Below are 25,931 nucleotides of genomic sequence, written 5' to 3'. Positions count from 1 at the left end.
GCAGCAGCGGGAAGAAGCAGAAGTGGTGATTACCGACTTGCAGGAACACAAGGCAACGGGACAGAGGGAGCGAGTGCGAGCCGGGACGGAGGAGGTTTGCTAAAACGAGCTTTCCGCTTTTTCGAGAATTCTTCGGCGGTCGGGGACGGCGTTCGCGGCCCCGACTCGCAGTCCTTACTCCGGCTGAAGGAGAAATTAACCCCATCATGAGAGCTGCTGTCGCCGAAGTGGTCGCGACGCGTCGCGACGTCGGGGCTGACCGTAGAGTGACTTTTATGGAGTCGATTCTCTCGCTTCTTCTTGAAATTGCAGCTGCGGATCATGAAGCGCCAGCCCCGTCGTTCTCCCCTCTCGTTTCCTTCGGCGCCATCGTCGCCTTTCTCCTGCCCACTCAAAATCATTAATTTGAATGCGGCGCTTTTTCCCGCGCCCCATGTCTCCCTTGACCGTGTCTCGTCGTACAAGGCTGCCGCCAACCTCGCGGCTCGGACGCGAGAGCGAGAGTCTCGAGCGAATTAATTTCTCCCCCGAATTTCCTCGGGACTTCCATCGTGAGTTTCGCTTTTTCCGCTCGTCCGTCCATTCATTTTATGATTCTCTTTCCGTTCATTCATTCGTTCGTTTGTTCCTTCATTGAACGCCATTCGCTCCTCGCCATGTTCCGGGTTCCGGGAAGATGGAACGCGAGCGTGTAGAATTATCCTGAGGGAAAACGGGGATCTTTGGCTGAATCCTCGTGAAGAATCCGCGCATTGTTTCGCTCGGCTCCTGGAGAGTCGAAGAGCTGGGACCCCGCTTGGAATGCGGATGGTTTGCTAGAGGCTCTGGGCACCGTGGTCGACTGGATGAGTCCTCACACCTTCCTCCAGATAATTGACTCCTAATGCAGGTCGTCTCGCCGGGGGTGACGTTCACTCATGGGGATATCGGGGGACTCTCTCGATCCTTCCGAGCAGCTTCTCTCGCGGTGGGGAGGTGGAACAGTTGGGTGGTAGATCCACCACCTCGCCACGTCTTCATTCCGATCCCTACGCACGGTCGGTCAGGCAATCAGACGAGCGAATAGACACGCACGGATAACTTTATTCGGAACCGGACAGCTGCCTCGCGCCGGGAATCGGCGCCGGATGTGAGGGCACCGTGCTTGATGAACTTAGATCCTCAAAACTGCGTTTTAGTGCGGAGCCGACAGGTGGACGACCTTGCAGCCCGGCGTTGCTCGTTCCTCGTGCTCGTCGTCTTTTTCTTGATGTCGGAACTCGAGGGGAAGCTCGTTCCTCTCTGACTGCGAGCGTTGTTCGTACCGCCGTCCGGAGAGCAGCGAGGCAACGGGCACGCAGCAATATATCTCAGCCTCGGGCGGCACCGTAGCGGACGCTTGAGGCGGATCATGTTTTCGCCGATAACGTTCGCCTATGATTTAGGAATATTCATTGGATCATTCCTCGTACGAGCGCTGTTTGCTACGGGCGAAATACATTGTGTACGTACTTTCCGGAAAGGCTCCTGGGAACAGCCACCACGGAATACTCGGTGTTTTCCCACATCTTTAGTCCGTACATTCCTCGTCCCTCCGGATCTGGGCTGACATTGCCCCGGAGCCGACAGGCCGACATTTCCAACGACATCCGGATGTTTGATATGAGATTAGATACGGAAGAGGAATCAGGAAATTTCCCAAAACGTATTCCGATAACGATATCCTAAATATTCCGGGTGCGAGCCTTGAGCGACCTCCTAACAGACTAATCTGCATCATCAGTTTGATTAGTTTTCCGAAAGAACGACCTTCACCCCATAGGATACGTAATACGGGTCCCGTGGCCGTTCCGGCGCCCTTTCTCCCTCCTTCCGTCCCGCGAAGGGAGTCATTCGAGAGGCAGAGCCCGGTCCAAAAATGAATTTCAAGGTGTGGCAAGTCTGACGCGAATGCTCTCTCTGCCTCGGTAAGCCGGCGCCGGAATACCGATTGCCGGCCTTGAATAGGTACACTCACTCAGAGTGCGCCGAGCAGAGAAGTTAAGGAGCCAATTTGAACGATGGCAGACGCGGCAGTAGCAGAACGACGTCTCGACAACTTGTCGAATAGCGGCCGCTCGCTGAGTGACTTTGTCTTTTTCCTCTCGGAGCCGAACAGATGCAGGAGCTGTGAGCAAGAGAAGCGTACGTTCGAGGAGAACGTAGTAAGCCGGAGCAACGGCAAGAGAATATTCGTGAAATATGCGCATAACGCTGCTCTCGACTAGGCAAACGTCTTCCTCCAGAGTCATGGCTGGGAACGCCGCTCCCCTCGAACCACTTCCCAGCGTTAAGCTATTTCCTTTAAACTAGGACCAGCAGTAGTTCAGCTCTGCTTCGCGTGGCTTACTTTGAGCACAATTTTCCGCCACCGACTACAGTGCGCCACCGCGGTGCCTTCATCGTCGAACGGAGGCTGCTGGGAGCGAGTGCTGCAGGTTCATTTGGGAAAAAAGCATGCCGAGGCCGACTGGAGAGAGTCGTGGAAATAAAGCAGCCATTTCCATTTCCCTTGGAATGTTATGAGTTTGCTTGAAAGTCGCTTTAAGATAGCCTACCGAGGGCGAATTCTTGAAAAACGCGAACAACTACAATCATCGTGCGAGCTCGGTCGCCTCGAGCGCGAAGGAAAAGCTCGGAGGTCGGGGAAGGGGGGCGGGAATATTGAGGGAGCTAACGTGGATGGGGCGCAAGAGATTGCACTGGGATCGGTTGCAATGATAACGAGCCTCCCGGAGACTCTCCGAAGGTCCAGATAGCGGCTCGGACCAGACCCTGAAAAAATCAAAACTCTCGAAGGGCTTCCATCCGACGCCCACGCTCCGTCCACGTGTTCGACCAAGCGGATTGAGAATTGAGTGGTGGGTCCCATCTTTTCCGACGTCTTCTGTCAACGGACATCGATATGAGTCATCCTCCGTGATTGCTAATAATCGTCGCGCGAGACTTTCAGCCAATCCTCGGCCCCGTTCGAGCCCCAGGAACGAGAACCACAACCCGACGGTTGCAAGAGCAGAGCTTGTGGACCGCGGAACCGAGATTTCAGTTCCACCGCATTGATGAGCCGCGAGTTGTTATCTGCCATACGGATAAGGCAGTCCGTGGGAAAGCAAACAATGAGAGAGACGTGAAGGGTTTCTCTTAGGGGCGAACGGGTCCGGATTGGCAGACGGAGGCAGGCTCGCAAATAAGTGCTCTGCTGATTGTCGTTGTTCTCTGGTGGGAGACTGTAATGGGCCACGCGTAGAATGAAAACAAAATCTCCAGCTCTGCCATGACCGCCGACAAGCATAACATAATAGAATGGAACTCGGCTTTGTTCCGAGCTGGCCGGAGACCGGTGTCTGCGGGTTTGTGTGTGCTCCCGGTCGGTCGGCCTGTCTGTCTGTCTTAGCAAGTCTTAATCGCGTTAAAGCCGCGGGGAGGATTTTCCGACTGCCGTCCTGATGAAATGTGCTCGTGGAAGCTCGAGGCGTGGCGTAACAAGGTCCGACCACCGCGAGTACCGAAATCGCCACTGATCCGTCGCTGCCTCCCGAGAGCTCGAGTCTGGCGGACGGAGGCCGCGCGCGTCCTCGGGAAGGCGAAAACCGATTGGGGAAAATTCAGGACAAGGACGTCGGTCGCTGTGAATCGATCCGACTCCATCTCGGGAGGTCGGCTCCGCCGGAGAGGACATCCGCTCACTGACAGAGTCTCGCGAGGCTTGACCTTAGTGGGCGCAGAGAGCGTGAGAAGCTTCAAGCGATTTTCGAGACAACAGGATTACGTGTCAGTTAAAGGAAGTCCTTTCGCTGTAAAAGCGTCCCTCGAAAGGGAAAAACGAAAGAATAGAGGACACGGTGCCAACCAACGGCAGCCATCACACCCGGGGAACAACGCTCGAGTAGGTATCGTCTACCCACCGAGCTGTGGAATGGCAAGATTGTCGACTGCTAACCCGAGCTACCGCATCGCCAATTCTACGACTCCTTCCCACCACTGCAGAAACTGCTGTGAGTACCTCGACCCACCGATTCACCCCCCTTACGGGTGGCGCGTGTGGGAACCATCCACCGAATGGAGTCGTTTTCGAAGTGTTCTCTCCGGAGTCGGCGACCGCGGCGACAGCGAGCTTGTTCTTCTATCGCGGCCTCACGGGGCAAGAAAAATACCGAAATCCTTTTGTTCCACGGTGGCTACGGGGCGCTTGTTCTATCAAGTAGCGCCAGGGCACATCCGAATGAGCATCATATATCATTCTTCGGAACATTCCCCGCAACCGTCCCAAGAAAAAGCTCGAGATCTGATTTTTTGGCTCGAGGAGCCGTATATGTATGTATTTCTCGGTTCGAAGCGATTTCTCCGAAGGAGTACTTTGGCTGTGTGGGGATATTTTCGAGTCATCCGGGAGCAAAATCGACCCCTCACCTACCTACTGAGACTCCTGAGACTCGCGATGTCAAATTCACAAGGACACCGACGGTCACCCGACGCAGGGGTTCATCGCTCGAGCTGATCTGCGGGAATCGCCTCAGTTCTATTGGGAACTTTGAGGAGATTACTCCGGTCGTCGAGACAGTGTGAAAATTCCGCTGCGAGAATTCCGTTTTCAGCGAGAGGAGGGGGAAATGCGAAAAGGTGCGAGTAAAAGAAAACCGACTGAAAAGGGGCGCACGATGCCGGCACGTGGGGATCACAACTGCGGTGCTGAGAAACGGGAAGGGTTGGGCAGAGTGAGTTCGAATTCGGCAGCACGACGCGTCAAGGCGGGGATAGTTGACGTCGGCGACGGGGGCGGCAGTCGCGCACGCCGTGGCTCAGACTGTCCTCGGTTTTGCATCCCTAGCCGCCCGCCGGATGCCCACGAGAAAGCCGGTCGGTCGAGTCGTCCCTCTGTTCGTCCGTTCGTTCGTCCGTAAATCCGTTCGTCGGTCCGTCCACTCAGCCGGAACCCAGCCAGTCCGCCCGGCTGGCGTTCTTAAGCCTCTCGGCACACACAAAGTGGATATGCGCAGACGGCGTGGATTTGTCTGCATTATCCTTCTCTAGTCGCGTTCCACACACATGCCTCAGGGAAGGCGGCTGGGTGGGTGTCTTGCTTTCCCGCCCCCATGGCAGACTTGGTTGGCTGCTTGCCTCTTCGCCTCACCAGCTCGGCCCCCACCAGTCGGCCCCCACCAGTCGGCTTGGGGTGACAGGAAAAGCAATGCGTGACCTCTTGTGCTTTTTCGCCCGTCCGTCCGTCCCCACGCTCGTTTGCTTGCTTGCTCATCCGACGGGAGAGACGACGGCGGTAGTGGCGGCGGCGACGGCAGCAGCAGCAGCGTCGCTGTTGCCATTCCCAAATCCCGTAGAATCCTATTGACAGTGAGGGGGTCGTCGACGGGACGGTATCGGTGGTGGAGGCTCTCTTATTCCTCGTTCGCAGTGGAGGGGAGCGCTCTCAGCCGTTCCGACTCTCGCTAAGTGTCCCCGCAGTTCGATGCTCTGAGGGTAGGCGTAAAATTTTCCTTTCCGCCCTCCATTCGCCTCGTCTTGTTAAGAATCCCGCCGCCGTCTCTTCCCCGTTGGCGTCGTGAATTCATGGCGGCGAGATCCTCTTTGCGCGGCGTGCGTCGCTCGAACCTCACGGTAAGCCCTCTTTCCGTGCCATGGGTTGGGAAAAATACCAAGGACGCGGACGAGTGACGAAGGACTATTGCTCGAATCGGGGGGTGGATCGGAAACACTCTCTCGCACAGTATTTGGGAAGCGTCGTTTATATCCCGCCACCGGTCCCAATAACTGTGGACTGTTCTGTTGTCGATTTCCTCTCCCTTCCCGGTCCGCTTGTTCAATCGCTCGTTGAGCGACGCCAAATCATAGCCGTTTCCAGTGGCTCGACGGCAATCTGCCTGCCTCCTTCCGTGGCCGCTTGGACGCCCCACTGGCGAACGGATGGGCGATGAAGCAGTTTTTCGGCTTCGTTCTTGAACCGACAGAGCGTGGCGTTGCAGCGAAGTACCGTATATGTATGTCTCAACGTAGGTCGTATGTGCGCTCGCAAGTTGCTGCTTGATCGCTTGATGGTTCAGTGACCAGCAGAAGTGCCGCGCAGCTGCTTAACTAGCTTGCTCGATCTGCAACGGCGCAAATCAGCGCACAGGCGAGACCACCGAGGTCAGACGGTGTTCTCACAATCATCTGTCGTATGGCTCATTAGGCAACGTATTCTCCAGGTCTTTAGTCTGCCGTCTCCCTCCCTCGCCGAACTTTGCTTCGGGATCCCGCGTCTCGCTTGATTTTTCTCTGGGGGAAAATTGCTTGAGGCGAATCTTACAGGAACAATGAGGAAAATGGATTCCCTTCCTGGAGCCGCTCAACTCTGAATGAATTCGCCACTTCAGTCCGGGACCGACCATGGGATTACCGCTACGCGTTCCGATGCAGCGACACGTCGCCGGCTCAGAGCTTGTTTGCTTGATTTCTTCTCGAGCGGCTGCATAGAATGAGGATTGTCGGATGAGCGAACGACACAATGAATGGGAATCAATCAGCTAAGAGCCAAGTCGAAGAGAATGACCGAAAACGCCGGAACCGAGCGTCGAAGGTCGAACGGGTCAGACGTCAGTCAGTAAGTCTGCTCGACGACCCGCCCGATCCATGCGTAATGCGTAGCTGGTGCTTCTGCTGTTCTCTCCGCCCCCCCTCTGAGCCTCGCCAGCCCCGTTCCGTTCGCGGTTCACCCGTGTTGTTTCCGAGACTACCTTGTCCGATATAATTCGAATAGACTCGACTCGGACGGAGATCTCGCGACAACGCGTATGCGGAGCGCTCGATTTTCAAAGGAATCCCGCGGAGACGACAGTCGTCTTCCAGTCGAGTGTTCTTTTTCTGATTACGTCGGTGGGGACTTCCTGGAACGAAGAAGGATGCCGGGCCTGACAAAGAAAGATCCTCGCAGCTCAAGACCAACTCTCGATCGCGTGCCCTCCCGCGCGACTGACTGTTAATTTTGTTCCAATTCAATTTGGAGGCAGACAATCAGTCTCACGCGCGCCTGACTGGCTGGCGCGTCGGCCGCTTGCCCGCATGCACGCATCTCGCGTGTCTGCTTGCTCGGCTCGATCGATGTCCTCCAGCAAACGAACTCTTCAATCAATCAGACGTCACAGCGGGAAGTCGTCGACCTAATTCTCTGTCCGATCCGCGAAACCACTAATCAATGCAATAGTTCGTGGACTTGCTTTCGGCGTAGGCTATCGATCACCGATAGAGTCATCGAAGCTCAGCTCCCTCCACGGGGAAATTAAGCCGATAACGTGAAGTAATTAGTTAAGTGATGAGAAGGGGAATCTCGAGCGTAGCTCAAATTGATTTCATACATAGACTCAGTCGTAGACACCTGACATTGGGACTAAATTGAAGTCCCTTGACCGGTACAAGGTCCAGGAGCGATTTCCGTCCAATGTATTCTCTGGGGAATGGATTTCGTATCGCCGGCGCGATTACAACTGCAACGACCGAATGGAGTTTACAGTATTTGGTTTTTCCAGCTCTTGGGGCTAGTCTCTTTTGGCTATACCGAATCGGGTGAACTCGAGACTCTGCCCGAGCGAGTCGGCTCTCTCGGCGGGAAGGTGGCTCCAGGGCTGCCTAGTTCGAGTGGGTTCAGTGGTGAGAGCCCGGGCGAGCGAGAGTATTGTATGCCGCGACCATCATCACCGCCGCCATCACAATAACCATCCATCCTGCTTGCCCGACCCGCGATGTTGCATTTGTCGTCGAGCTCTCCTGCGATGCTTCCCATCGCGGGTCTTTCCCGCTGAATCGCTAAGTCGGCCCACCGACCGACCAGCTAGTGAGCCAGCCAGTCAGTCAGCCAGCTGGTAGACCCAACAATCAGCGGACAAGTCGGGCACAGTGAGTTAGAAGAGTTCGAGAGAGCATTAGAAAGTCATGGCTTGACCTATGCTCCCACCACCCACGACGGCGCCCCACTTGTTAGGTCGTGATTTTGTGTTCAACCAACGATGAGAGCAGCCCATGGTCCAGCTGAATAGAAGAGGCGGGGAGTGACGCAAGGGAAGAGGCTCTTAGTTAGCAACGAGGCCTTTAGCCTGTTTAGCTAATGAGCTGTGCACAGAAAGGGGTCTCGTCCGGGGAAGCCGTCACCAACGGACGAGGGAGGCGTCAGAGGAAGGAAATCACTATCCCCTCGGATCGAACACTGTACTTTATTGCCAAATAACGTTTGCTCATTCCGTTTCAGGTGAGTCTCTCGATTATTTCCCTCTTCCGGGGAACCCGAAGCACCCCTGGAAACGCCTCGAGGAGAGGCCGACCGAAGTTGAAGCGGACAACAAACTGCTGTGAAGAGATTCAACATCTACTCTCTCGCGTCTTTGTTCTTTTGGTCTCGATGAATTATCCCCCAGCGTCGGAACAATCGCATCGCTCATTATCGGATATCCGGCCGGAGTTATGGGGGAGCGGAAATATATAAGTTCGGCACATGATTTCTCGCTCTTTGCCGCAGCACCCGAGAAATATTCTTCCGTCACTTCAACATTCCCTATTCGATGTAAGGAGGTGGCGGCATGGGGAAGATTTTTCTCGATCTCCGTGCCTGTTATTGGCAGGAAAAATCGCTCGTCGTGAGTCAAGGGGTATACCCGCGATACGGGCGCGGAGAGTCGAATCGAGAGAAATGGATATCGAGCAATGGAATCTAGCGCATGATGATCTCGTATCCTTATTTTCCGTTTTTTGAAGCTCGATCATCCCATGAGGCTTCTTGAATTCCCTCTCCATTCCATCGCTTCGATGTTGGACTTTGTCAACTCGGACGCTCGCCAGGGCACGTTTACCGCGATGAGCCTGACGAGAAACCATGACTCGCGCGAGACTCATCTCGGATAGCTACTCGGAAGAAATGAATTTCGGGAACTCCGAGAAAAGGCTGTTTTCAACAAAGCATGATTCGGCACTTGGCTGAGCCCCTGTTGAAGTCCGCTGAGCTTGAGGTTCATCCTTCAGGTCGCGTGACTCCGTTCACGTACCGACTTGGTGAGACCCAGGATTCGCGGAAGGGAGAAGGAGGGTCCGCAATAGTACAAGAGTTACAGCTCGAGCTTGATCGGTGCGGTTGGTTGAATCGCGATTTCAGCTCAATGAGTCGCTCACGCCTTCGCGCTATGCTGCTCCTGCCAACGACTGCTTCCCCATTCACACCGTTGCAGCGGCACAAGACGAGTTGTAATTGCCGGTCATAAATATCCATCGTCTGACAAGTGCTCGCAAAGGAGGATTCGGAGGAGAGACGAGGAAAAGCGGGGCTCCTATTACGGGGCTAAGGAGCAGTGGCCGGGAGGAAGGGAATGCGGACCGCGGGAAGTAGTGACGTTCGGGCCAAGACAAAGGCTTTTTCGATAATGTGCACAATTTATTAGCGATGACGTTCTCGATTCGCCTCGCTTGCGGTGTTTTCCGTCGCTCGTCAACCCTGCTCCAACGTTTCTGCTGGGCATCCGCCGCTCAGCGTTCCATAGGAAATCTTCCCTCGTGTGTCGGTTTCTCTATTTCGATTCCCAAGTTCTTTCATCTGTGATGTATCACCGGGACCGAGACGTCGATCCGAATCCTGAAGCACCAGATATGCGGAAAGACGAGGCTGCGAATCTCTGAGGCCGCCTCCAGTCACAGGGGCTCCATCCTGAAGAAACCGCTCGACGAACACTATCTCGCAGCGTCCCAGGAGAAGATCGGGAGGGAAAATTGAGCGAGGAAAACTGCAGTGAAAAGATGACAGCCAATTCAAAGCTCATCATGCGACAACGCGCAATGAGGGAGATCAGACTTCGGTATTCATGGGAGGCCCATAGAACGGGAAAGAGGGAAAGAGAAGTCGTTGTGGAAGCGGCGAGCTGGTCGAAGACGAGGGGGAAGGGGAATCAGCCTTAAATGGAAAACCAATATCATCTAGCGTGAGCGGGGACCAGCAGAAAACTTATCGTAATTATTTAGTATATAGGCGCCGAAGCCGTCGCCGTCGTCGCGACCGTCGTCAGCCGAAACGCTTGTCGTCGGCCGAAGTGCTTGTCGCCGAGGGAAGAACCCTTCGCCAGTGTCGCTGCCCTCTGGAAATGATTCAAATGCCCCGGAGCTTGCTCCGGTACAAGAGAGATTCAACTCCGCGTCGGAGGCTCTCGATCGTATTCACCAAGGGAGTCGCCTCCTCGGGTGTTTTCCGTCTGCGAAGAGGCTCGTCCACCCCACGCTCGGCCCGGAAGGTTGCTTGCGGTCGGGCACGGCGAGGGAATCGAGCGCTGGCGCTGCCGAGAGGTAGCGGGTACGTAGACGGGCCAGAGACGCGCGTTGAGGATTCTAAATTAACCGTTTTCGGGGCCAGCTCGCAGTGGAATGAAGCTCCACGTGAGCAGCTGCTGCCCCGCAATCGTCCATTATAGGCTCGGCTTCACTCGGTTTGAGCTGAGCGTTTAAGTTCAAATGAAGGACTTCCAGCAAACCAAGTGAAAGAACCTAGAAGTGAGGAAACTCGTCTCGAGGGCATTTCAAGTAAGGGATTGCAGAGCAAGCACACTTCACTCGTTTACGCACTTGACTCGAATGACCGCCACGTCGCTGCAGTGTCATCGGTGTCGTTAGCTCCTCTGCGGAGATGTTCGCTGCTCTTTCGGACTTTGAACGAGTTGACCGAGTTTCCAAGGAGCTCTTCGAGCAGGCAGGCCCTCTCGATCAAATAATCCGCTCAGGGACGGGATTGAAAATTTCCTCCACGGTCGAGAGGCTTCTGTTCGGCTCGACTCTTAGCGGATTTTCTGCGGAGATCTCGCTCCCCTCGCGCCGGTCAACGTTCGAAGTTCGAATCAAGAATCAAGACCTCCAGACGGGACTTCACGGAGATGTGCGATTCACGTGGGTGAAATTCCGGTGAAATTCGCCTCGATGGCACCGAGAGTCCGGAGAGAAAGGGGAATCGTCGGACTCGCAATTGGAGGAAGAGCCTGCTAAATCGCTGATGTTGAAAATGCAAGAGCTTTCGAAAGCACGGTCTCCGATGTCGTTATCGCCGTTGCTGCTCGGCATTCTGGTTGGTTGCGTAGTTTTGTTGTTACCCTTGTTCGTTGTTTGGCAACAACGAAAAACGTGCTTAACAGCCGGGAGCGGCAGAAGTTGCTCGCGCCCAACCCGTCGTTTGCGGAGGGAGTGCTTCGTTTACTTTTTTTCGTTTCTTTCTCGCGTGGACTGAAAAAACATGGAATGCACGTTTTCGAAGGCGTTATCGATGTTCGATTCAAGTCGTGCCGGGCTAGCGCCGTCTCCACCCCGCCGTTCTTGGTCTTGTCTTGGTCCTCTGGTAGCCCGTTTCACGGCTCGATGCGGAATGGGTGTTCGGCTCGAGGCAGAGGCCCGTGTTCGGCTCGCTCCGTGCGTTTGTAGCTCAGTTTGTTTGTTGATTCGGTTTCTGCTCTATGACTGAACTTGTCTGAGTGAGTAGCGACTCGTCGCAAGGTTTTTGTATACGCGCCAAATGGGAGCCTCGGTCAGATAAGCCCCCAGCAGGACTGATGAGGCAGCTGACGAGGCCGTACTGTCATTGAAACGATCCGTTAAACGATTACAATCAAGAATGGGCCGCAAGCAAATGGTCATGCAGACAAGCCGTTCCTGGCGGAATGGCCAACATCTCACGAGAGCATTAGTGTGAGTATGCGGAGTTCATCAATTCATTCAACTCGCTCTACGGTTAAATGAGAAAACTCAGTCAGACGAGGGGAGGGATTCCCGAGATAAAGCGCAGACCATCAACTCCATCGTTCGAAAACAGAGCACAGAAATGAGCGAGCGAAGGAAGTAAGGAACGAACGAGGAAGAAGCAAGAAACAAACGGAGAGGAGGATCGGAACAATCACCGAGCCAGCAGGATCCGCTGAGTGAGTGGTGGATTTGTTGGAAACAATTCAACTCGAGCTACTTGGAGAAGTTGTATTTCAACGGGAACAGGCGACCGCTCGACCGACCGTGTGGGCCGGTCAGCCCGCTGACCCACGGGCTAACCACCAGCCAACGTTTGTCTGTCCGTCGGTTTGTTCTTTCGCGTCATTAAATCCATAAGGACCCAAACTCTTGAAAAACTCAATGGCCGCCAAACAGCACCAGGAGAGAGTGGGCCGAAAAGATGAGGCGGGGAAAAACGAGAAACGAACGCAGACGCAAAGAGAAACCAACTAGACGGTAGACAATTGCTTTCGGGAAGAGAATGATCAAAGTCTCGAAAGCTCCACTAAAAGCTCGAACTTCAGGCTGAGCAGGTCCGAGTCCCAGCTACCGGCAGAACAAGGGCGCGGATACATTGCTAGCTTGACTTCCGATCTATGGAGGCATCTCGGAGCGAGAAGTGACGCGGTAAGGAGTAAGGAGCCATGATTTGTCATCGATGAACAGGGGTGCAGCGCTGAGGACAGGACGGAAGTCTGAATATATGTACAGGTCGAAATGGAGGGAAAGAGAAACGAATCCTTGGAGCGTTTTACAGCTTCGGCTTTGCGAGCGTGCCGTGACATCCTCCACGATTTGCGGTAAATTTGTGACTGTTGAGGATTCTCCGTCTCCTCCTCCCTCCTCTCTCTACGCCCTACCTTCGAATTCTCCTGCTATCCGCGTGCGGCTTCCGCAGGTTTTCCCATGTCGCTATCAATGGTCTCCCGAAATTTCCCCCCCCGACACTGCCATCTCTCCGCGTTTCCTCTCCCGATATGTTTATTTGTTCGTTTTGAGAGCCTACAATTTACAAGCCTTCAGATCCTCGAACTTTCCCTCCGCCTCTCGCGAAATTGCTGTCTGCTACCCCGATTTTCCACAGCTGTTTCCTTCCTTCTCGTTGAGGAGTCAAGACCTGACGGATACAAAATGAAGATGGAAAAAAGTCTGAGGTCTTGGGGCAAGTCGGAAAACCAGATGTGCATCACATCGTGGATAATACTCTTTCAGAGGTTCTGTGGCCGAAGCGCATTCGGAGCGGGAAGGTTCTAAGCTCAGGTTGAGTATCAGGAGGATGCTGTCGCAATCGTCGGGGTCTCAAACATTCGGGATCCTGCCTTGAGGTGCCCGAGGGTCGCCATGAATGCATTCATCCGTTTGTGGGTGTGATTCCTGGTGAAGTTATTTCTCATTCCTCCGCCCACCTCCATTGGCGTTCATCACCATCCTGCTGCGTTTTGTGTCTAGACAGTTCGGCATGGAAATCGGTCATGTTTAGCGCAATGATAATCGTCGTAATCATAGCGAACGTTGGCAATTCCTCGTCCGCAGTGAGGCGATTGCGAGAGGGAAATGGGGGAATAAATAAAGAGATTCAAAATGTATGGCATAAATCTCTGCATCGCTTGTCGAGGCTCTGCTGTAAGCGTCGTCCATTTAATGGTCCCGATGTACGTCACACTCCGCCATGGAGGTTGGCGCCATACAGCCGCACCGATCATTCAGGGAGAAGCGGCGACGGAGGCGGTTACGAATAATCCAGACGTCTCGATGTCAGCACATGAGTACCTACGAAATGTTCCCATCTTCCCTCAGACTACGGGAAACTCACCCGAGATTGCTGACAATTAGAATGGACGGAACGACACGCAAAGGGTTCGCGACCTTGTTCTGATTTGATGCGGTGTTTGCCTTGCTGCGTAAGTCTGTCTCCCGGTGCCTCCTACTCGTAGTAGAAAGAGTAGAGCTCCGGAAGAGGATATCCTCATTTTTCAAATCGTCTTCAGAGGCTCGCTGCCTTCGTGTACGCCGCCTTGCTCGCTCGTCCTCTCAGTCAGCCGTTGGGAGTAAGAAACTCGCTTCGACCGCCAGTAATTAGTCACTTGCCCGGCACTGGTTGCGCTCCGGAAATTAACCGTAGGGTAGTATAGGAAACGGCATGTAAGTTTTTTTTCTGTCCCTTCATCTCGCATGCCGCCCGCGAAACTTTTATCTTAGAGCGATGCCTGCTTCGCCGAATTCCCCCCAGAGATTTCCTCCAAATAAACGGCATGATGATTGTAGCAGTTGAGAAAAGGTAATACGCTTGGGAGTCTATGGATCCGTATCGGAGGATGTATCTTATGTCGACATTTTACGTGTTTACCCAGACTCGTTTCTGTAGTGGCCGACATATTTTTGCCATTCACCTCCCGAACCACCGTAGTCGTCCGCTGAGCGTACAAGCTTCGCCCAGGCTCTTCAGGTGAAGACGGCATGGCCACTGTCGACTGGATGAGTTTTCAGGGATAAGGAAGTCGGAGTCGTCGGTCGTCGGAAGGAGGGAGAATACCAAGAAGAAACGCAACGGAGAGTTTGTGGCTCGGAAAGTCATCGTTGTTGCATTCGGACTCGTATCATAAATATTCTCCGGTCCTGGAAGTGTTTGACTCCAAACGAGGCCTAGAAAGACGGATACGAATCCTTCCTATTTCTTCCTCCAATGCGGGTCTTCCCAGGCTAGAGAGGTCGAGTCCTACTACAACAACGACAACTAATCAGATGACTTGCCTCTTGCCTTAGGAATGAATAGCAGCCTTGCTGCTTCAGATGGACGGCAACCCGTCAAGCGGCGAAGTCGTCTGGTAGCTGAGTTTCCGATTCTGAGAGTCCAAGAGGAACTCTTCACGAAATGAGCGTAGGATCGGTGAATATCAATGGAGTTGACTCTGAGTTTCGGTTCTCTGCCCGGCCTGACCGTTTCCTCCATTCTTTCGTGCCCGTAGCGACTCTCCCAACCTTCTCGGACGTCAGCGGAGCCGCTGCCGTATCTATTCGAAGATTCGAAGTGTTTTGAAGCATCTTGTCCATAACTTCGCTTATCTCATCCCATGATGATGGGTCCATCGGGAGAATTTGTGTCAGACGCAGAAGACAGCAGGAGAGGCCGAGGCGGTGTCTGGAACTTACGAGCTAGTGAGAAGACATTGAGAACCAGAAGGGCAAACGCTAAAAAAGCCGTAAAAGGCTCGAAGCGTCATTGCGACGACCACCATGAGGGTCGGGTTGTAAAATAATTTCTATCTGCTCCCTCAATATCTCCTCATGAACGATATGATTTTAGAGATCATGCCAGTTCGTGGGGAAACGGTGTACGCGACCGTGTCGAGCATTCAGGCAGTGTACACAGCAGTGAAAGCGAGGACGAGGCCCGACCCTTCTTGGCCTGAGGTAATTTTCGAAGCCGCTCGTATTGTGTCCGGGGGCTATTTACGATGATCATGACGTAAAAATGCACATCTCCATATCAGTTAATAACATGACCGTCACTATGCGACCGATCGGCCGAGGAGCTCGCGCGATTCGATGTTAATGCCTTGTAGCTGCTGCAGACATGAAGCGAATGCTGCAAGGACTGTTGGTCCGATGTATAATTTGGTGTTAATTGATAATCCCAACGACGGGACTCACAGGAAATGAGGACGTTACCCTGGGGGATCACACATCGAATCTGATCGGATCCGTCTAGAGCTAGAGAAGGACGCGGGACTCGAGCAGAGAGAGGATGCGTACCATGGTCGTGAAGGATGGAGTCCTAGAGAGCTGGTGAGGCAGGAAGACAGGGATCGAATTAGGAGTCCCGGAAGGGGGAGCAGTGCGAAGGAAGAGGAGAGAGTTACCTTCCATCCATGCTGAGGATTCCGGATTGCGATGCTGTAATCTAATACCCTGCTGGATACGGCACGAGCCCCCGATAACGGATGGAGAATATTCGAGACTGGGCGCCGGCTCACGGATTTTCTCAAGGTTACCGCCTCGCATATGATAAACACTGGCTCAAAAAGGGGGAGGGGGACTCCGCGGTTCTTCCTAGTCGGTCATAGCCGTACTCAATCCTCTCCTGCAGGCAGATGATCTATTGAGCTCAATAACATGTGCCATAATATTTTACCTCCCTTCCAACGATTCGTTATCAGCACGACGTGCCCTGCGGATGTCACCCAAGCCCTGAGACGAATGCCGAGAATGCGCCGAGGAAGTATTCAGACGCTTGCCTTATCCCGGGGAGTTCACCGTAATCGACGTAGATTATATCGGAGCCTCGAGAGCTTGCACGGGAGGAGAGATCGAAAACTCTGGATACATGAAAGGCTCTCACAGGGCAGAAGGAGCAAGCCGAGGGTTGACAGAATCGAGGGGCTCCATTTCAGGAGCGACTGAAAAACGCAGAGGAAACAATCATCTTCTTGTCATCATCCCGCGCACAGTACTTGTGACCGTGATCAATCACAGAATGCGGAACGTCATACATCTCGCAGTCAGAAGAACGAGCGGTTCTCTCTTCAAGAGCTATTCCACCGCCACTCATAGAGGGGTCGTAGTTGGCGTCACGACATGTCGTCAAGACATGAATCGGCCACGACAACAGCGATAGCAGCGTCAAAGATGACAGAAAGCCTATCCCTGGTGTTCTGATGGCGGGACGGTACACGTCCAAGTCGGCGACCGGTCGCCTACTCCTTCGTCTGTCCGGGTCCCAGACTACTGACGAGAATTGAATCAAATCAAATGTTGCTGATTGTCCTTTGGGCCAATGCTCAGCTGCTCGCTCGGCTGGCTGGCTCAAATCCAAGAATCGTCGGTCGACGTTTGGTGGCGGTGACCGTAGCGGTGGTGTTCGAGGCAACAGCAGCAGAAGCGGTGTCGTGGTCGACGAGATGTGATTTGGTGTCGAAGATGGTTATCGCCGCTGCTATTGCACTCTATCCGATTGCCTTTCGCAGGTTCATCTTGGCCAGATGCAAGCAGGGTAGCGGTAACAGCGGAGTCGGCGAGCGCGGAGCGGTCTCTTGCGGGCGCATTGCGGGACTCGGTTCTCGGTCTGCATCTACAAAACCTACTATGGCTGAACAGCCACCAAACACCTGCAGAGAGCCACTGAGTCGTCCAACCAAGTACCTACGAAGCCAGCATTTCACCGGCCGAGAAGTCATACCGGTTTCTTCGGCGGAACAGTTTCTCTTGCGGATGGCGGTAGCGGGGGAGAGAGCATGGAAGTAGTATACGAGTGTATATATACGGACGGCTATATATGGTTGTAACCATATGGAAACGTGCGTCTTACCCCGCCTACCTCCCCTTCCCGCTGAGGCGGCAGCAGCCTCCGTCACGGCTGGCTGTGGTGTGATGGCTGGCAAACTTTTTCAATATCGTCTCGCCGTCGACGTTGGTCCAGGCCGGAGTCTCTTGCGACTCGCTCCCTCTCTCGCTCTCTACATACTCTTCAGGGTTCGTGGGATCAGCTTTCTTTCCGAGCACTTTTTAGTTTCAAGCGGGGAGCAGCCTGCCAACATCGAGCCGAGCAAGAGCGAGTTCACCAACGATCCAATCAATCCAATCGACGGGCAAGCTCGGCGCTGAGATAGTACGGCCCAACCACGGGTTTCCTTAGCCTGGAGGGTCGTGGCTGGGCGTATTTCTTGCGCCCGAGTCACCTTCTACGGCACGTACTCCGGAAGAGGATCAGATCTCCTGGCCCTTGACCGTCATTCTCTCGAGCGCCTCGATTCATTCTATGTTCCCGTTCCCGACGAAGGAGCATTCTCGTGACCGCGCAACGACACCAGGGATTCGAATTCATGCTCTAGTTACCTGGAGATCCATCGAGACAGTTCTACATATGAGATTGGGAGTGGTTACCTAGAATGACTTCTGTGGAATCGCCTCCAAGCGGCATGTCGTGCGCAGTGTGATCGGTGGAGAAAGCTCGAAGTAGGAGGAGGTTGAATGAAAGAAGACCGAAAGGCTACGGTCGAGTGTTATTGGAGTCCGATGGGCTGTCGGAGAGACCATTGAAGCCGATGAAAAATGTCGTTCCTCTACTACGGCGGGCGGGCGAGCGGCCGATCGCTTCGCCCAGTCGGCCATCCAACCGCCTGCTTGCCCACCCGGTCATCCAACCAACCGAGTGACCAACAGATGACCGCGGGGCTTCCGAACATACGAGCCCGAGAGACGAATGGAGGAAAGATTCTTCATCGGGGCTTTGGAATCGACAAGCCTACGCGCGAATCTATTCAAAGGGAGCGTCAATGAATTTCCTTTCTCACAAGCACTCCAACAACCTTGTGTGTGCATGCGTGCACAATGCACGTCTCGAGCAACAAAGTTTGTTATGATTGGCACAGGGGAGAAGCCGACTAGTGGACGATTGAATAGATTGTCGGCAAACCGTATGAATCGCCGGGCGTGGGTAACTTTCAGTGACGGTATAATCGTCGTGATTACCGCAGAACGTGCACGGCCTACCTCCGGGATATTTGTGGCTGTTTTTATCTATGGATTTGACTGCGGCTTAATTGTGAGCGGGCCGCGTTGGTGCCACTGCAATTAGGAGTCCTTCTAGTCCATCAGGAACACGGAGATTACCTCAATTTTTTGAGCTAGTGCTCCCTTTGCTCATGCTTCCGCCCGATGCAGACGCCCCCATAACGCCGACATGTAAGCCGTTTCCGCAAACAAGCACCGTGTCGATAACTGCATCGTTCAGATAAGCGGCGAAAATTGCAACTGATAAGCCGACTGCAGAGGGAGAGAACGGTGATAGCGGGTTGCGGCTGTCTGAGAGTGAATCGTAAATGAAATGACTTGGAGCGGTCAGGGAGATAAGAGATATTGCCCCACAGAGCGAGAAATTGTTTTCATGAGCCAAACAGTGGGACAAAGCTAGGAATAAATTAATGATTAGGATCCCAAAGTGGACGATCAAAGTCAAAGGTGAGATCTCGAGTTCTCGAACGAGAGAGGAAGAACGAGGCTGAGTGCCGCTGCATCAACGAACAGAAGGAAGTTAGAGAATGGAAGAGAGCTAGAGAGAGAAACTGTAGAGATCCCTTTTGAAAGTGGTCTTCGTCTCGTTTTCCTCTTCCTTGCGAGCAATATTTTCTCCCCACGGTGTGTCTCGTGACCTCTTGACGACATCTTTTTGATCTCGCCCACTTTCTACCGCTCCTGCGAGCTCGGCCGTCTACTTGCCGCCGCGCCGGCCATCTGCTCCGAGAAGAATGTCCAATTGATCTTCTTTGGGGACAAGCGGCTCCCAGTCGGGGTCCTCTGTGTCCTCCGACTGGTGCTGCTGCAGGCTCCCCTGGAGTTCAACGTGGGGTTGTTCATGCCGTTGCTGGTTCCTTTGTCTCTAGTTCCCAAAGCCGCTTTCATCTCGAACTCTCGAGTCTCCTACCGTCGTCTCCTTCGTAGTCGCCGCCGCCATCATTCCCAACCTATCCTGCCTCTGCCGTTCCCTCTCCTGAAACTTTTCAGAAACAAAGCTCTGAAGGCTTCTTCCGAGAGCAAGAAAGATTTTGTTCTTGGCGTGTGATGTCGACTTAGTGAGGGATCACGGAAACTTGCGGCCTCCTACCGACACACACACACACGCGAACAGTGCCAAGCGGTTCGGTACCGTATTTAATAAGCGGTGTTCAGCAATTAATATGCTTATTCCCCCAATATGATCGTCTTCGTTGGCCGGCTAGTCCGCTGGCGGCCGACGCTCGGTTCGACCGCCGTTTGCCTAATAACAGGGTCGCTCCAAGAGGCCAACGACGAGGAACTTAAATGCTGGCTCAGCTCGGAGAGATCCCGCCAATGTATCGCGCGACCGCCACCGAGCCCGGCAGCTTACCAGTCAGCTTGATGACGGACTACTACTTTCGCGGAAGAACTTTTTAGCATGATAACTCAGCGCTTTGGATGAGGACGCCCGAAGAGCGCGTAACCGTTTGTTGGTCAGCTGGCCGGCGGTCCGCCGACTCTTCCACCCACGCGGTACGTCGTCCTGCACATCGCACCGAGAGAGAGAGAGAGTTTTCCAACTTGAAACCTCGACCCGGGCTCGGCTCCTACGGGCATCCCCGAGAGATGGCCACCGCAAATTTCTGTCTACTACATACGTCGTTATGCTCTCTGGAAGATTGCATATAATACGACTCTCTCAAGAGTCCGGAGCGCGTAGGACAATATCACTGTCATTATATTCAAAACTCGCCCGAATCGGAAGCATGAGTTCAAGACGTTCACGGAGACTTTTTTCCAGAGGGACGCTCGAGAAAGCTCCGAGTTCTGATCTATCGAGTTGGGCGCAAGCGGGTCCCACCGCAGTTCCGACTCGTCTCGGAAGGGAAGAACGTGCAGCGTACAAAGCGGCCCGATGCTCGAAGGCGGGCGACGGCGTCGAGCGGTCGGAGTGAGAGTGCGTCAAAGTGTGGCAGGGTGAAATGTTGATTCGTTCAAGCGTGCATTTGATGCAGTTCGTTTTAAAATCGCTGCCACCATTTGTCATGAGAGGAGCTCGCTCCTCAGAGACGTGCGCTACGACGTGCGCCGTAAAGAGGAGTTCCATCACCCGGAGCGAATTCGGAATCACCTTGACAATTTGAGAACCAATGTTCGCAGACATCGTGTTGAAATCCTTTTCCTGCTGACTCGTGACGGACTCTTCTGCTCCGTCAAGTCTGTCTGTTTAGCAATTCACTGGATCCCCATCTGATTTATATCAATTAGGTCATCAGATGGGATCGCATCGAGGAGATTCCCCGGAATCGCGATCGCTTGCAAGAATAGGGCAAAAGACCCGTGATCCTTCTTCGGATGAGGCGGTGCATCGATTGTGCGTTAGCCGCAGTGGCGGTGAAATTTCATTGTCTCCGGATTCGGTGAATGGAGCGGACACGGTAACTTTTTTCCCCAGTGGGGCCGCTCCGCCGATCTCGAAGATCCTGAGCAATCAAGGGGGGTACATTTTTCGCAGGAATCGTGGATGCGAAAATTGAGTCGTTGAGAGCTTGACCATGGGCTTGCACGCATGTCTGAAATCGGGGTTAGAGGTTACACTGTTCTTCATGGAGAAGCTTCCTCCTGCTGGAACGACATCTCCCCGACGAGTGCTCAAATCGGAATACAGTTTACGCGGTAGAGAACACGTTTCGCACGAGGAGCGCAAAAAGCGCTGGCCTCTCAAACACCCGTGACCAATCGAGCCACAGAGACGAAATCAGCTAAACATACGTACGAAGCGAACGAAATGAGGTACTTTGCGGTTACGATAGCTGGGTACTAAGCGGTGTCGTCGGCTGTGGCCGACTGGTGGTCACAGTGATGGAAAGAGAGAGTTGCACCAGTGGTCGCGAAATAACATGGATCAGCCACCTCATCGGCGGAGAACGGTCTCCTGCGGAAAACCGTATACTCTCCGAGAAGAATACCCGTTCTCTGAAATAGTCTTTCGACGAGCGACTCGTGCTGGCTCTCGTACATCCTCAGCTCGCCATTCGGAAAAAGGGTCCAGAGGGAGATCGAATGAAGCCAGTGGTGGGGCAGGAATCGACATCATAGCCGGCGCTGATTCACGGGAATGTTAGGGAAATATTATATTCCGGTAGTGAAACAGCCGCTCCGATTGCGTTCGCTTTCCATATCGTGCAGCCGAAGCATCACTCGCTATGGGCGGTGCGCATCAATCTGAAGAAATGAGCGCCGACCACCATCGAGGTTTCTCTAGCCGTATATGTGGAAGCTCTTCTCGAAACGATTGCCGAGGCAACGAATCTATGGCAAGGTATGAATGTGCGAGTGCGTGTGCCGCAAAAAGATATAAAGCTTTTATCTCTTCGATCGGCGAGACCGCCGCCGACGAAGACCGCGGATTTCGCTCTCTGTCCGTCCACTACAAGTCCTCTTCTGGGCCCTCCACGCAGGACGCAGAAACTGCCGAAACGAACGAACGGCGGAGGGAAGGCGACGGAGCCTCGGACAACGATTGCAACGAAGGCAGCACAAACGAGGACGGCGACGAACGATCGTCTCACGAGATAAGCTTCTTCTCCTTTATCGCAGCTCAAGTAATGATAGGATTATCCCTAATGGTGGCACTGGTCCGGCACAGAGGACGTCGCCAGCTAGCCATCCTCGGCTCGGCTTCCTATGGCGTGCTGTTCAGTTAGTCCACTGAACGCCCTGTGGAGGAGCAAAAGGAAGGAGAAAGCAATGGATTTCGCCGCTGTTGTAGCGGGGGCGCGGCGTGTAGGAACGATACTTGAGCGGCCTTCCACCACGCCACAGCAAGGTCATCTCCTTCCGCTGGCGATATTGCTTTCCTGTGGGTCTATCTCGCTCTCCAAGCTTATCTCTAATTTTTGTTATAGTTCGTCGTACGCTCCCCCCCCCTCCTTCTGGCGCATCCTGCGTTGTCCTGGACCATTGTCTTGGGACTCGGATCCCGTGCGAGAGCCTCATCTCTGAAGTATTTCGGCGACGGAGAACTTCTCACCCAGACAGTCCTCCTAATTCAGCCAAGGGTGTCGGGGTCCGAGAGTGAATACCGCCCATACTCCAGCCGTGGACTCATCAAAACGCGTGGGGCGTCTCTCGAGTCAATGGAGTGTTCCCTCAATGACGTCGATGAATGTATGAGCATTCTGGCGAACGAGGGATCCTCATGAGCTTTCAAAGAATATATGGGAACTCCCAACCCTCGATCCACGGATTTCCGAGTGTTGAGAGTATCGAACTCAACCGGGAGCCTCGCGGGCTACGGAGCACCCGTGGAGTAATAGAGAAGAATACCCAGTAATGATAATAGAGAAAGATTCATGGTGAATATCTTCATCTTGTAATCGAGATGTCCCTTTTCCCTGTCAAAACATGTCTGAGAGCTGCTGACTCGGAGGATTTTATTATTTTACAGACAATTATAATATTGTAGCGCTCACTACGAAGAGAGAGAGAATTCTGTAGGGAAAAGAGAGGGAGAGCTCAAAAAGGAAGGCCTAGAAATGAACGCGTAAGCCGCCATCCCATCGTCGTGTGCGCTCACGAGCCTCGGATGCCACCTCTCCCTTGTCTTCAGTCCCCGTGTCGCCGTCGCGACGGGCTGAATGAAGATCCCAATCATTTCCGAAGAGCCAACGGCGCCCATGCGAACACGGTCGCATGCTCATAGGTACAGCGTACTCCGTTGTCTCTTGGTCGAGATCCTTTTGTTCCGAGCGCTCTCCCTCATTAGCGAGGCTCCGCGACGACGGCCCGAGCCGCATAAATGATCGACAAAGAGTAGGCCGCTGTTGCAACCGCTGCTGCTGGTGTTGGAATCGAGCTGTCGGTATTGGCAGAGGAGAGCGGGGGGAGAACGAGAACTATGTCAAGAGCTCATTCTACCGTTGAACAAACGGACAATGCATTCCATGGATTATCGATTCGAGAGACTTCACACCACCGCAGTCTCACGGGTTCCTCCCCTAGACCACAATCGGTGGAGAGTTCGAACCTCCTCGTTGATAACGCGCTAAGCTTTCCATGGAAAACCGCTGGGGACTTTGCGAGTTTTGGTCCCGATCCTTCTGGAGATTTCCATCCAGTCTGGGCGAACGTGGAAAATGACCTGATTCTGAATTAGAACGTGCGATCCCCCCACTTTGCGTCAATGGGGAGCGCAAGTTCTGATGCTGGGCTCAAAACTCCGGGTCGATGGCGTCGAGCACGGAGGGGAATCCTCGATATCGTGGAGGTGACCCTATTGCCCGCCTTCCCGCCTCATTCTGTCTCTGAACGAGAGACTTCGCAGGCGCTAGCTGAATATTGTGATTGGTGAGTCGGTCGGTAGGCTCAAGTCGGCGGCTAGCTGCCCAGTCGGTCGGCGGTAATTCGGTGTCTCGCGTGAGAAGCCTCTAGGAGAGTGAAGAAACGGAGCAATAAATCTTTAGAGCGTCCTCAGCATACTTCGGCATACCACCATTATCTTGGAATTCTCCGCCAACGCTTGCTCGTGCGGTCGATCCCATCGATTCGCCATCGCGACGCCCACCGTTACATCAGCTGGCATGCAGACGGGCATTTGGATTCTTCACTTGTCGGGCTCTGTTCGAAGAACATGATATCAATCAGAGATTTCCTTACGAGTTCTCCAACGCACGTCCGTGTTTGTTGAGACGATTTCGGAAAAGTGGAACACCCCATCGAAGAGGTCTTTAGGAGGTTTGTCTGGGACGTCGAAACCTCGTCGCGGCACCACGGGTTGATCGGACGGGGCGAAACTCCTCCACCAATCTGAGTCGTCGAGGGTAAGCAAGAGACTGAGCGTGAGTAGATGTCCCGAAGCAGCATCCGAGGATAGGCCGGAGTGTGTAATCAATAATAAGTGATACGCTGTACTGGTTCTGCGAGTAGCCAAGGCGCCGGCAGTATCCAATCCCGTATGAAGCGACGAAGGAATAAGGATCGCAGGAAGGAAGGAAGACCGCTAGGCAAGCACTAGGAAGAAGTGGTCCCGAAGAGGGAAATGGCAAAAAGTTGTTCATACCACACTCTTCAGATGCTTCTTTTGCTAACATCAACACTAACAACAACATCGACATATCGAACGTACTGGCGGCAAGGCGAACAAGCAGTAGAAACGGAGGCGAGCGAGGGAGGCCGAACGGGCGGCAGGCGAGCAGCCAGATGTTTTCACCCACGTTCCATGCTTGAAGTGTGTATCGTGCGCCAGCAGGATACTTCATTTGATGGCTCGCCCGTTCGCCGCCGTGGACGGGAGCCAACGAGTTGTGGATGATAGATCGGAGGGAGCATCGGAGATTAAATGGAAACCACCGATTCACAGAACGTTCAGCAAGAATCAATGCTCGCCTTGCCAGCGATGGAACAAAGAAACGTAGGCCCCCGGGAATAATTTCTCTAGGTATGTGCTCCAGATTCTCGTGTCGTGCCGTTCCTGGCGGCTTCGCGGAGTCTGCCGCAGGCGCGACGTGCTTGTCCTCCTCGAAGTCGCGGAACTCGCTTGCCATAACTTATCCGATGAAAAGTATCGCCTCGACGGCAGGAGAGGACGAGCGAACTTCCCAGCAGCTACGAAGTTTGTCTAACATGGACGAGAACGGGAATCGCGACTCGGCTCGCTTCCAGAGGGGAAGCCTCTAGAGATGGCACTTGGAAGGGTGGTGTTCGTGGTAGCGGCGGCGGCGCAGAGGGAAATGCAGTCGTGCGGCCGACCGTGCGGCGCAAGCGTGAGGGACTCGAAGCGGAGGCAGCTGCAGCGTTTGTCTCGTGTTCTGCTTAATTATTTGCTTAATGAACGAGCGACATTCAGTCTGATAAATGTCTACAGGAATCCCGCGTATGCCTCCTTACCAACAAACTCGTGCTTTTGACCTCGATGAGTCCTCTCGCTGCGAGGACAGCGTTCCGACTATTTCCCGTCTTCTATGCTGGCATACCTGCGAGCGAGCTCGTCCGTTCGGTCTCTCGGCGAGACTCGCCGGAACGCTCTGACAGAGGAACGTACAAACAGACGCGCAAACAGTCAGTCGGTTTTCTTCCCGTCAATCTTCATTAATCAAATTCTTCTGCGAGAATCCGTCGTTATCCGGTCGCTCGTCGCGCGGAGTCCCTACTGTAAACATCGCTAATAGAATCATTATCATTAGAATTGTTACCACATTATTGTTTGCCGACAGTCCGGCGGAACGTGTTCTATTTCGACGGGACAATGCGACTAAATAAGAGCCATTAGTCGTGGATTCGCTGTTTCTTTTCGTCTTGCTAGCCTCCATACCGAATGCGAAGCTTTTGATGGAGTGCCTCGTGCAACGTTGCGCCGTCTTGCGGCGATCGACCTTTTGCCCGAGCGGCACCGCACGGAATCTGTATTTCCGACGGCAGGAAATTAAGTCGTCATCCGAGCACGCGACGCGTCCACCTTCGTACGATTGGCCTTACTCTGGACTCGAAGCCGAAACGTACTCGTGCTGATCTCGTTGGGTCTCCATTGTTCGATGACCATGTATAATACGTATAGGCCAAGAGAGCGAGGGAGAGCCTTCATCTGAAGAATACGGGAATGTTCGGATGAGTTGGAAAAAAACTCCATCTGTACCCATACGAGTGTCAGCTTCGGAATGACCAAACGGGGACGAATG

The sequence above is a fragment of the Galendromus occidentalis genome, unplaced genomic scaffold, assembly GCF_000255335.2.
Source record: "Galendromus occidentalis unplaced genomic scaffold, Mocc_1.1 scf7180000076357, whole genome shotgun sequence".
Classification (NCBI taxonomy): domain Eukaryota; kingdom Metazoa; phylum Arthropoda; class Arachnida; order Mesostigmata; family Phytoseiidae; genus Galendromus; species Galendromus occidentalis.
Note: the sequence above shows the minus strand (reverse complement) of the source record.